The sequence below is a fragment of the Cupressus sempervirens genome, chromosome 6 (genome assembly GCF_028749045.1).
Source record: "Cupressus sempervirens isolate cs-2001-9-10 chromosome 6, ASM2874904v1, whole genome shotgun sequence".
NCBI lineage: Eukaryota > Viridiplantae > Streptophyta > Pinopsida > Cupressales > Cupressaceae > Cupressus > Cupressus sempervirens.
Genome location: NC_143123.1, coordinates 578,729,337 through 578,740,175, shown reverse-complemented (window position 1 = coordinate 578,740,175; position 10,839 = coordinate 578,729,337).

The following is a 10,839-nucleotide window of genomic DNA, read 5'->3' as shown; positions in this document are numbered from 1 at the left end:
TTCTTGCTCATACGGACTCCAATTTTGATGATTCTTGTTATGAACTTGGCTATTTTTTTGTGCTCTATCCACTAATGGAGTTAGTTTTTGATTTTCATGCATGAATTCTTCAGAAATTGCAGATTCTCAGCCGTGACTATGCACAGTTCTCATTTTGGAAACTTCGGAGGATCATAAATTTCTCATACGACCTCGTATCGAGGCGATTCTTTTTTTGAAAGTGCATGATTTTTCGAGTAGATCACAGTGGTGCTATTTGTTTCCTTGATTATTGTGTCCAAGTTTCACTTTTAGCATATGCTCTTCATGAGGGTTTGTAATGCATTGAAATCAAGACCACTAAACATCTCTTTCTAGTGGTAATTGTAAATGCACTAAAATAAAGTGCCAAATCATATTTTTTTGGGGGGGTTCTTTGATTGAGTAAAAAGGAGGGGGCATTGTCGTGGCTGGATTCTCTTCCTTTTAGCATTTCTTTGCATTCCTTCATCATGGATCAAACAAATATGCCCATCCTAACTCCATACAATTACTTTGAGTGGAAATCACGCATGATAATTCACTTAAGGAAAGCTGGATTAAATAGGATAACTATGGGACTTGAAACTGAACCTGCTAAAGATGAAGACAAGCCTAAGTGGTTTAACAAATGTGATGAGGCATATGGAACATTGTGTTTGTCTGTTTCTCCTGACTTGCTATTTCACATTGAGTCTTTGGATACACCAAATGAAGTATGGACAAAGCTAGAAACATTATTTGGCACAGAAGATTCAATGAGGGGTCATATGTTGGAAAATGAATTAATTAGTTTGAGTCCAGGCAATTTCAACACAATCCAAGATTTCTTCACCAAATTGAAATCACTAAGGCTGCAGTTAAAACAATGTGGAATTGAAAAGAAAGATGAACAACTGATTCTCAGTATTCTCTCTAAGCTAAGTTCAGAATATTCTATGTTTGTCTCTACCTTCTATGCTACTAAGGGTGCACTTGGTACTCAATTCACCATGCCATCTCTAGATGATTTTGCTGTCAATCTTACTCGAGAACAGGACAAGCTAATCCAGATGGGCACTCTTAAGTCCTCTAAGTCACATGCCTTAGCAACCAACCAAGGCACAAAAGAACAAAAAGGACAAAGTAGTAACAACAATAGTAAGGATGAGAAACAAAATAATAGTGAGGAAAAGAAGGATCAGATACCAATTGCTTCAAAAGCAACTATTGATACCTCATCCTCCAAGGGCGATAAGCCTAAGAAAGAAAAGGTTAAATGTGCCTATTGTAAAAGACCCGGTCATGATGAACATAAATGTTTGAAGAAACAAATTGATCACTTGACATACATTCTTGAGAAGAATAATATTAGTGTTCCTGAGTCTATCAAACAAAGTTCTAATGAAGAGTCTAACAAGGAAAAAGAAAACAACAAGGGGAAAGGAAAGGGAAAAGCTCTTGTTGCAGTTGCTTCCTCACCATCCACTTGGGTTCTTGATTCGGGTGCTTCACACCACATGGCTTCATCTAAGGAAGAACTTGCATCCTTAGAGCCATGTACTATGCCTTCTATTTTGATGGGTGATGAAACTCCTATTGAGGTGTGTGGGAGAGGGTCTGTTGATGTGGGCGATGGCACATTCCATGATGTTCTTTGTGTACCCTCATTATCAACTAATCTCCTATCAATATACCAAATCACTCACACAGGTTTAGGCAAGCGGGTTGAGTTCACTCCTGATTCAGTGGAGATACGTGAGTTGCATAGTGATTCTGTAGTTGCAGTTGGGAGAGCAGATCATCAGTCACGACTCTATTTGTTTTCTCACTTTGTTCCTGATCCTCCTTTATCTATTTTGCTCACTCACTCTAATGATGTGAGTAAATTATGGCATGAGCGGTTTGGCCATCTTAACTTCCGCTATTTGCATCAGCTCAACCAGCAGAGCATGGTCACAGGGTTGCCTTCGGTTCAATTCTCAGGAGGTGTTTGCCAAGGTTGCATTCTTGGTAAGCATCCTAAGGAAAAGTTTGACAAAAGTAAGGCATGGAGAGCTTCACAGATACTAGAGTTAGTTCACAGTGATTTGGCTGGTCCATTTCAACATCCTTCTTTTAGCAGGGCCCGATATGTCCTCACATTCATTGATGACCTTTCTCGATATACATGGGTGTACTTTCTCAAACAGAAGTCAAAGGTATTTGACCATTTTCAAGACTTCAAATTTTTTTTAGAAAAGCAATCTGGGAAAGCCATCAAGATTTTGCGCATAGACAATGGTGGTGAGTATGTCAACCATCGGTTTGAAAGATTTTGCACTTCAGAGGGGATTGATTTACAGCATTCAGTTCCATACAATCCTTAGCAAAATGGTATTGCAGAACGGAAGAATAGATCCTTGAAGGAAATGGCAAACTGTATGATTCACTCTAGATCTCTTGCACCACAGTATTGGGCAGAAGCCATTAATTGTGCTTGTTATATCCAGAACCGTGTTCCTCACCGAGCCTTGAAGGGAGTTACTCCTTTTGAAGCTTGGAGCGGTCGAAAACCATCAGTTAAGCACTTTCGAGTTTTTGGCTCCCCTATATGGGCCCACATTCCTACAGAGAAACGTAAGGCCTTGGATCCGCAAAGCAGACCTTGCATATTTGTAGGTTATCCTGATGGTGTGAAGGGTTATCGGTTGCTCCACCCTACTACACATGAGTTATTCATTGAGAGGAGTGTTCAGTTTGAGGAGGGATCTTCAAGCTCACTTTCTATCACTTCTCCAACTTCTACCTTGACATTAGAGTCACTTGGAATACATGACAGATCTTCTGATGAGTCAGATTCACCTGAACAGTCTTCTACCTCTACTTCTGATGTAGAAAGTGATTCAGAGAACTCACCTCCTTCCTCTCCTAGTCATCATTCAGAGGTTAATGATTCCCCTCCAGATTCTCCATCTTCTTGCCCACTTTGGGCTAGACAGACCTTGCAGTCTGCAGGTGATTGGGTTGGGGATCCATCAGACACCAGGCAAAATCGTTCACAATTCTAGGATGCTCCACATGTCTTCATTGCTACTGCCTCAGATCCACAGTCCTTTCATGAGGCTTTTGGTATTTCTGAGTGGGATACAACTATGCAGGAAGAGTATAGTTCCTTGATGAGGAACCACACTTGGGATCTTGTCCCTCTTCCTAAAGGAAGAAAACTTGTTCGATGCAAGTGGATCTATCGGTCAAAATTTGCAGCAGATGGGTCAGTTGACAAACACAAGGCTCGCTTGGTTGCCAAAGGATTCTCCCAGGTTCCAGGGATTGACTACTCTGAGACTTTTGCGCCAGTTGCCCAAATGAATTCCATTCGAATTGTTCTTGCCATTGCTGCAGCTAATCGTTGGGAAGTACATCAGATGGATGTGAAGAGTGCTTTTCTTCATGGTGACCTTCATGAGGAGATCTACATGGAGCAGCCACAGGGCTTCCTTCAGGATTCTTCACTTGTGTGTCGTCTTCGAAAGTCTCTCTATGGCCTCAAATAGGCTCCTCGGGCCTGGTATGCCAAGATGGACTCCTTCCTTCTATCAGTTGGGTTCACTCGGTGCCATTCTGATCCTAATGTGTACATTTTGCAACAAGGTGATTCAATTCTATTTTTGGTTTTGTATGTTGATGACTTGCTGATCACAGGAAGTTCTTCACCCACCATTAAGGCTGTCAAAGTGGCCCTTCAGGATAGTTTTTTGATGACTGACTTGGGCTTGTTGCATTACTTTCTCGAGATTGAGATCCTTCAGTCTCCTTCTGGGATCACCATCACACAATCCAAGTATGCTCTAGATTTACTCTTGAGGTTTCATATGGCTGACTGTAAGCCTGCTCCGACTCCCTTCCTTTCTGGAGTCAAACTTGAGGCTCAATGTTCTTCTCCACTTGTTGATGGCACTTTGTACCGCCAACTTGTTGGGAGTCTCATTTATCTGACTCATACGAGACCTGACATCTCCTATGCTGTAGGCATGGTCTCTCGATTCATGCAGGAGCCCCATGAGTTACACTGGAAAGCAGCCAAGCGGATCCTTCACTACATTCAGGGTTCTCATAGTTGTGGGATTCACTATGCAGCAGGTATTGAGCTTGATTTGGTGGGCTACACAGATTCAGATTGGGCAGGTGATTCTGAGGATCGCAAGTCTACTTCAGGGTATAGCTTCTCACTTGGGTCAGGTCCTGTTTGTTGGTCGAGTAAAAAGCAGTCTGCTATTGCTTTGTCTTCTACTGAGGCTGAGTATCGAGGGGCTATAAATGCTGCCACTGAGGCCATTTGGATTCAACATCTTCTCACTGAGTTTGGTATCCAGATCAGACGGCCATCAGTCATATTTTGTGACAACCAGAGTGCCATTCAGATCTCACAGAATCCAGTTCATCATCAACGGACCAAACACATAGAGGTCCACATGCACTACATCCGGGAGCTCATCCATGGTCATGTCATTGACCTTCGCTATTGTCCGACTTCCGAGCAAGTTGCTGATATCTTCACCAAACCCTTCACTGAGAGCAAGTTCCTTCATTTGCGAGCTTTACTGGGGGTGCGGGATGCTTCATCTTTTGGGGGGGTTTCTTTTCTCTCTCTCTTTTGAGAAATCTTATGTACATGGGTACCTCATCAGGCTTGACTTGCCGGGACCCATTTCTACATCCACCTAAGCTTTGCTTATGGGGGGGTGTTAGTGTAGTTTTTTATTTTTCCTTTTTTGCTAGGTTTTTCCTACACTTTTTAATAATCTTGCTTAGGTTAATAAAGCATGTCTTATTAGGTGAATGGTTGTGAGGTGTCACCTTCCTACATGTGAGCATCCATTAGCTATCTTGGGAAGATACTTTGCTATCTTTAGTCCGATAGATGGTTGCTCCTCATTGGTTGGTGTTGACACCTCCTCCCTCTTCCTAGCCTATATAAGCATGCTACCTGGCTTGTATTTGCATCTCTTATTTTTGCATCCTCTTAATGCTATTTTGCTTCAAGCATTTGCATTACTCTCTTGGAGACTAACTCTATGATGCTATTTTGATTTTGTATCATTTGCATTCATAGTTTAGATATTTACTCTTTGCACTAGTTTTCTGGGTTATTAATCTTTTCAGATTCTAACAAAGTAGATGCTGGGAACTAAATTTTCTTCCTCATTTCTATTGATTGGGCTTCATTTTCTAACTTCTCAAGCTCCTTAGCTAGATCCTCTCATTATTTCCTAGCTTTCTTCAATTTTAGATATATTTTTTCCATGGTAGGGACACTTTTGGATGTATCTACTAGTTTATTTATTTTGACACAGTCATTTTTTGTTCACCCTTATCAATGGTCTTCATAGTAAGATCAATCACTTGGGTTTCACTTTCCTTTTTAATAGGCTTGTATGGATGGATCTACAAAACTAATGGATCCTCATTTTCTTGCAAAACTTTCTCATGTTCATGAACTTTGGATCTCATTTCTTCAATATCTCCAAATAGATTTGGATGCAAGGAAACATACTTATCTTCTAACTTCCTATTCTGTTCCTACAAGGAAACCATTCTCCTAAACAAGTTATCTCTCTAAATGAGAGCATTCATGGTAGGCTATTCCTTCTCTTTCTCTAGACATATGCGTTTGGCATCTTCCTCAACAATCCTTTTATTGAGAATCTCTATTTCAATAAGCAACTCATCAAGATATGTGGTTGTTGTTTATGATTCTATAGGGTCACTAAGATCAATTAGGTTTCTCTCAATGAAAGGAACATGGCAAGGGTGAGATCTACTTGATTGAACACTTCTAGGTCTAAGATGCTGATTTATTCCTCCTAAATCACTAGATCTAAAACTAGTATCCCCCATGGATGACACCATTTTATCCTAGTAAGAATGATCTTCATGAAAAGGTGTAGTAAAAATACCTACCAAAAGCCTAGTACTCTTAGATTTTGGGATATGGGACAAGACTTCTTTCTCAACTATAGGCTGGAGCTAATAATTATCTCTAAGTTTTCATGCATGATTGGTTTCTCCCTTCTTCTTAGGCCAATTCTTCTTACCATGCTTTGGTAATTCTATGTATAGAGGAATATCTAGGTTTTCCCTAACATATGATCTCATATTCTTTCTTGTATAAGACATTCTTCACTTTATTATGAGCACTAGTTAGAAAAACCCAAGACTGAGTCACCACCCACTAGGGGAAAAGCTTTTTATAATGGCTAAAAGATAATAATCTTCATAGGAAAAGTATTTCTAGAAAAGAGATCTGATAGAAGGACCTAACCTAGATGATTTTAATATTGAATTCTTTAGGAATGTAATTTCTATTTGGCAAATAAGGCACTTGTAAGCATATCATATGTTACAAAACTCCCATGGTATTGAGATTTTTGTAAATTCTCAAGGTTTGTCACTAAAAATGAACCAATACCATCACAGGCATAAGAAAAGATGGACATGCAACTGCAAATGTATAACTTACAACAAAGATTCCAACACTTCAAAATTAATTTCTATCTATAGACTCCCTAGTAGAGTCGCCATTTTTTTGGTATTTTAAAAATATAGGTTCCAATAACTAGTACTAGAATGTAGAAGATAAATAAAAGCCTAATGATTAGATAATTCCCATATTCAACAGAAATTATTTTAGATTGGGACCAACTTCAACAAAGCACACAAGGGCTTTATACTCTTTATGCTCTACAGGGCCAAGGTGAGTGCACCTAGGGATTTATTGGCTTCTTCTTTGATTTTATTCTTCAATGTTTATTCAATAATATTCTTCTTCTTAGATTTATCCCTTATAGAAAAAAATGGTTAGAAAACTTCTTGAAATGCAATCAACTTTTTGATTTACACAAGCTTACTATAAATTCACATAAAGTTATCACAATAAGGGAATGACCAATAATTTAGTTCTTTATTAAAAAAATGGAAAAAGGATTTTTCTTTGAATATGTACTATGCAACCACATGAATATATCAATTTTCATCTGAATCAATGACAAGTGCCTCATCCATTATTATATAGAGTCAAACTAGTAACCCTAAACCTATTTAATTGACTTGTAATTAAATTTATCAGTTGTTAACCCTAAATTTAATTGTTATGATGTCCCTCTAGAAGCCTTTTCAATTCATGGAAGCATTTACTTAATTCCTTGAATTAAAATAAATCAATGAAAAGATATATAACTCATCCAAGCTACATTAAATTGAAAGAACTTTGCTCATTTTAATCTCAAAATAATAGATACATGAAAATGGAGACAAAGTTTAGAGACATAGATATCCGAAACTTCCTCTTTGTATTAATTTTCCTTGAAAAAAATACATTACTAACATAAAACTCATAATAACTTAGAATATGACAAGCTTTGTTATTCAATATTCATTATATTCTCAAATTTACAAATATGAAACTACATAAAAATTAACACAAAAACTTTGGACCAAGTGTAATAACATAAACACTAAAATTCTACAAGACTCAAACCTTCACTCCACGTTTTGGAAATCCTTTCATTAGAAAGGATTTGTTGGAGTTGATGAAATCCAACTTTGAAGATGCCCAAGATCACCTGTCAAAGAGAAGCCAAGGAAGGAAGAGCGAGGAGCAAGGGAAAAACCCTAAATGGACATGAGAGACCACGAGATATTGAAACACAAGAAAATATGTATTTACAATATGTAAAAAGTGATGTGAAATACAATGAGGGAGCCCGAATATAAAGAACTCCAGGAATCTTCCAGAACGAGCTAGAAGATGCTAGGAGATAAGTGCGACAACTAAGCATACATCCACATAAGGTGGAAAGTCCTCGAATAATGTGAGAGGATAAGTGTGACTTAGGAGAGAAAAAACTCTTGTATTGTCAACAACTTATAACAAAATCCTAGACTACAACTAATTAATAAATGCATTTACCTAAGTAAGTTTAAGTAAATAGAATAAATAATTATTAAAGTTATTTATTTACTCTAACACCCCCCCTTAAGTGCAAGTTAGGGGAATGTCTTAAGCTCACAAAACTAAGAAATGCAGAATGGGTCCTAGCAACGAGGCCATGTTAGGTACCCATGTACAATGGAAAGAGAATGCAACCTCTGTAAAATGAAGAAAGAGAGAAAACCACATGGGAAAAACCCTCCCCCAAAAAGAGGTAACCTAGTGAAGAATTGAAGAAGCCTCCAACTAGGGAAATGTCTCCTAAAATAGGAACAAGGAGTGATCATGAAGAGCATCACTAAAGCATGTAGAAGCTGCAAATCTTCCATTTGAAAGAAAAATTCTAATCTGAAGAACCTCCATGGAAGAAGAAGGCACGAACTGAGCGTGTCTATATGGTAGATGATCCATCTCACTGAAATGCATAGGTAGCCAGCCACTGCAATCACCTTGTGTATAGGATCAACCACTAAATACATAGTTCACACTATCAAACCATCAAACCAAGGGTGGATTAGAACAACAACATAACCCCCACTTAATGCAGACGGGGTGAGATGACAGGCAACTGAGAAGGTGGGCCAAAGTCTCCTCTAGATGAACCAAGAATGACAAGAGAGGAAGAGGTACAATCACCTATAAAATCATGATCACACTGACATTGCATGGGGCTAATGTCATGGAAGGGACACTCACTTGACAAAGGGAGAAGCCTAAAATAACAATCAACTATCCCCCACATGGTGCTTTATGAAAATAGTGCAAGTACAACTGACTCAAAATAACATTCATAACCCCTAGAATGCAAAAGTGGCACTTTATCTCAGTGTGATACATAAAAGTGCTTCAAAATGATAGCTATAATGATCAAAACTGAAAACAAGCTGGAACAAAAGAAAGTACAACTCAAAACAAGAAAAACCATGCCAGGAAAATGATCCTTGGGCCTAAAACACTCAAGATATCCATCATATAGCAAAAATGCCAAAACTATGATAGAAAGAACATGGGCCAAAAACTAAGAAAAAGGACCACATTTCTAAAAAGGTGATAGAACCAACTTTCCAAAAATATAAAGTTTTCAAAAAATGGGCATGGGACGCAAAACATATGCTTGTCGGAGTCAAAAATAGAACTTCAAACTTTGACTATAAAAATGGGCAATGAAAAAGCATCAAAACCTAAAAATACTTGCACCAATGTCTCTGTCTTAGAACCAGCTTTCTAACACTTCTTTCGGATAAGAAAAATACCTTCGTATGCTCAAGTTATGGCCAAAAAACCAATAGTAGCTCCAAAACAGAACCGGGAGAGGTACATGCAAGGTCTAAGATGTTGATGATGTCATGCTAATGTCAGCAAACCATTGCATTAAATTTTATGGCTTCAAGGCCATCACTACAAAAAAAGCCACGTGGCAAAATGCTAAGGTGGCAGGTGCCATGTGGAAAAGTGCCACATGGCAGCCCTACTACGTGTCACGTAACAAGTGGCTACTGGACCTGCTAACTAGATGAATTGTCCAAACTACCAACTGTACCCTCTGCTGGCACTGAGTTTTTTGCTAACTGGGCTGCTGACTTGTTGAGTGGTGGACTAACTGTTCAAGAGTGGAGCAGAGTTGAGGTTTGGTGGCGCCCTGGGGATAGAGCTGGAAGTGCCACTAAAAAGTGTGGCGGCAGAGCCATCGGCATTGGAGAGGTGCTAGTGGAGCACGACTGACCCTGCGGTGGCTGCTAGGTCATGCTGTGGTAGCGTAGCCTGTGCCATTTTTTTAAATTTTTTTTTTTGATAAATCATCCGTATAGTCCATACGGAAGGCTGAAACCAAAGTTTTTTGCCCCCCGGAGCTTTGTCTCCAAAAATGACAAGTTTTATGTGAATCCTAACTACAAACGGCCTTTTGGATCCAATGACAACATCCGTTTGGACTGAAAGTGCTTCAAAATTTTTTTGATCCCCTGATTTGAAGAAAAATGCACAAACAAACTAAGGTTTGTGACTCCAAATCACGGCTTCAAAAATCTTCAATGAAGTAGTAGAAGGGAGGCTTTGATACCATGTTGGAGTTGATGAAATCCAACTTTGAAGACACCCAAGATCACATGCATGCAAAAACCTATCAAAGAGAAGCCAAGGAAGGAAGAGCGAGGAGCAAGGGAAAACCCCTAAACGAACATGAGAGACCACAAGATATTGAAACACAAGAAAATATGTATTTACAATATGCAAAAAGTGATGTGAAATACAATGAGGAAGTCTGAATATAAAGAGCTCCAAGAATCTTCTAGAATGAGCTAGAAAATGCTAGGAGATAAGTGTGACAACTAAGCATACATCCACATAAGGTGGAAAGTCCTCGAACAATGTGAGATGAGAAGTATGACTTAGGAGAGAACAAACTCTCATATTTTCAACAACTTATAACAAACTCCTAGACTACAACTAATTAATAAATGCACTTACCTAAGTAAGCTTAAGTAACTAGAATAAATAATTATTAAATTAATTATTTACTCTAATAGGATTTGTACAAATTCTCTAGCTCTGTAGGAGTCATTACTTCCTACTTCGGGTCATATGCATGAAGTTTATCAATGAGTTCCTATATTTCTTGTCGGATTCTCCTAGTTTGAACTTCAAAACTATTTAACTCTATTTCACCTTGTAAAGGAAATTATTGGATTCAACAGATTTAAGGAAGTCACCATCTTCCATGAATTGTTTAGCTTGGATGATTCTATCATCTAGTTTGGCTACAACTAGCTCAAGGTCATTTAGAGAATTCTCTATTGCAATAACCCTATCATGTATGTAGCTTTGTCTTAAATCAACAAAATACTTATTTCTTCTAGGCATGAGTTGAAGTG